This window comes from Anser anser, assembly GCF_964211835.1.
Source record: "Anser anser genome assembly, chromosome: 11".
In the NCBI taxonomy this organism is placed as follows: Eukaryota; Metazoa; Chordata; class Aves; order Anseriformes; family Anatidae; genus Anser; species Anser anser.
The window spans coordinates 3317501-3320000 of record NC_139732.1 but is presented as its reverse complement, the minus strand read 5'-3'; the positions used below and the strand labels follow the sequence as shown (position 1 = coordinate 3320000).

The window sequence follows — 2500 nt, the reverse complement described above, 5'->3', positions numbered from 1 at the left end:
GAAAGCTCAGCCTATACCAGCTGCTCAGTCTGGTCCTTCTATGCCCATTCAAGTTCACAGGCCTGAAAGCTTCCAAGCTCCGTGCGGCCACTGGGCCTCCTGACAACATGGCGGCTGTGGCCCTGCTGCCCACATGCTGACCCCCAGCCGGGACACACGGGGCATGGTGGGCAGCACTGCTCTCTCTGCCCTGTGGCACTGCCAGTCAGCGTGCTGGCGTCTGCTCCACATCCGAGCACAGTCCCGTGACAGGACAGAAACATTCACAACGTGAGCTTGTCCGTTTCAGGCCGCAAAACGTGTGACATAGTGGTTGTCACATGTTGGTCCATAAATTTACTACAACCATTCACTACAGGAACACTCTGCACAACCACCACGGCAAGCGAGTAGAAGCACACATACCAGCAACTTGCTTGGTTAAAAGAACAGAACAGTTATCATCGAGAGATGATACATAAACATATGCACCTTCATCGTGTACTTGTTCTGCTTCCTCTTACATAGTCTAGAGGTGTTACTGCCAGTAAATGTCTCTGACGGAGAGAGACATGGGAGAGACATGGGAGAGAACTAAAACTGTTAAGGGCTTGTAAATACCAAATAGTTAGTCCTCATTAATTATTTGCAATTAATTATTCATGATTAATTTGTGCCAGAACAGGAATGTTTGATTCTGAATTAATTTACTTCAAAATTGCTACTTTAAATTCCCACCCTACCATAACATGATATAATCTCTCTCTGTAGACAAGCCCTAAAACATTAAAAAAGCATTTAAAACAAATGCAGAGAGGCATGTTCTTTCAGAGAAACACATACTCTCTACCATCTTTGTAATATACCTTGCCTCATCATTCAAAAGGCAATCTGAAACAAAATGGAGCCTTTCTGGTGGCCTACAAAATTTTCAGAATAGGGAACATTGTTAAGTGTCCTGTATCAAACCTGGGAGGGGACTGAAACAGAAGGCCTCAGTTCTGCAGTTCTCTTGAGATGGAACCCACTGACGCTGCAAAGAGAGGAACTGAAGACAGCTGGGTTCTCCTTAGACATGGCTATGCAGAGAAGCTCAAGGGACCTAGGTATCAGTAAGAAACAACAACAGAATATGGGAAACAAAAATCATGAATTGGACCTGTAAGGAATTTTTTAAAAGTAGAAAACACCTAGATCCTTTTCTCAGGAAATTAGGAATACTACAAAGAAAGCAGATGGTAGGACTTAATAAAATTCAAGTACATTTGGCAAGGAAGCCTCTTCCTGTTGCAATGGTGCACGTTATTCTTCTAACGCATTACAAATCGTGCCTTCGACATAGCACAATTCTTTCACGTAGACTCCATTACAAAGTTTGGATTCTTAATGACACATCGTAAAAAGATGCAGAGAACATCAACTTTTCTTGTTGGGGTTTTTACTGTCCAGAAACCCTCATCAGAGATAGGAGCCAACACAGGTAATAAGCAAGCACTGCTATAGAAGTAACCTGGACAATCCTCGCTATTACTGCTTTTCAAATCAACCATGGGATTGATCTTGCTTTTATACAGAGAACCCTCTGGACATTAACTCCACACAATGTTCAGCAAATAACATTAAACACACGGTCCTTACTTTTTATCACCGTTATCTATTCTATCTCATTTAGGGTACACTGAAAAAAAACAGGAGGTATCTTATTTTGAGGGTACTGACAGTAAGGGAGGCCCTCAGCAGACACAGCAAATTGCACCAGTAAGTCCCATCGGTGCCTTGTGAGCAGATATTCAGGTCCAAATGCTCACAGGAATTCCTTTTCCCAAGACAGAGGTTTCTGATACTCTTTTGAGGGGGCAGATAAGTGAACAACACAGCAGTGATCCAAAAGGAAAACACTGCCCTTGATGAACTCGGACTTCTTGGCATGGGATAATGTATTAAGGTTTGAGTATAAAGGGGTAAGGCTGAAAGGGAACATACCACGTAGAAAAACAGTTCATCGGTAATGACAAACGGGCAATGATGGCTAATCCCAGACTATACTTAAGTTTATGGAGAAGCATCCCCAAAAGCTGCTTTCCCTCTCTGCCAGCTCTGAGGAGCAGGATCAAAGTCAGCTTCCGTGCACGGCTCTGTCCCTGGACAAGGATTTAGAAACTGCCTGGGTTAACCCTGTCGACAAAGTCACTCCCTTCTTCTGTTTACTGCTCAGCCTCTTAAAAGACAGAGGGAGCATTTCCTCGGATACGAACTGTGCATCCAGCTGCACTTCTCTAGATAAGCTGTATTTGTTAACTGGTTGCAGCTCGATTGCAGCAAGTGCCAACCTTATTCTGGTATAAGAATGCTCTATTTTGATTTAATGCAAAGTAAGTTGTACTATACTGATATGAAAACAATCCAGTTAAACTGGTTTGAAAACACAGTGTTTGTTAGATCAACACACATTTGTGTGCAGCCACCAAGCCCAGCCTCATCATCAAAGGTATCTCCCAGTTGGCTCATTTAGTGATCTGCG

General features: G+C 43.2%; 1 protein-coding gene across 5 annotated transcripts in view; it reads right to left on the bottom strand.

Annotated features, from left to right (window-relative positions):
• Nucleotides 1–2500, bottom strand: part of TSHZ3 (teashirt zinc finger homeobox 3) — a 64356-nt gene that overhangs the window by 22866 nt on the left and 38990 nt on the right. The window contains exon 1 of one of the 5 annotated variants that reach the window (XM_083795006.1): nucleotides 1–2500. This exon is cut by the window's left edge and continues 2733 nt beyond it; it is cut by the window's right edge and continues 6450 nt beyond it. The exons of the other annotated variants lie outside the window; for them this stretch is intronic. The gene's annotated coding sequence lies outside the window, so the exon portion shown is untranslated. 5 annotated transcript variants of the gene reach the window in all.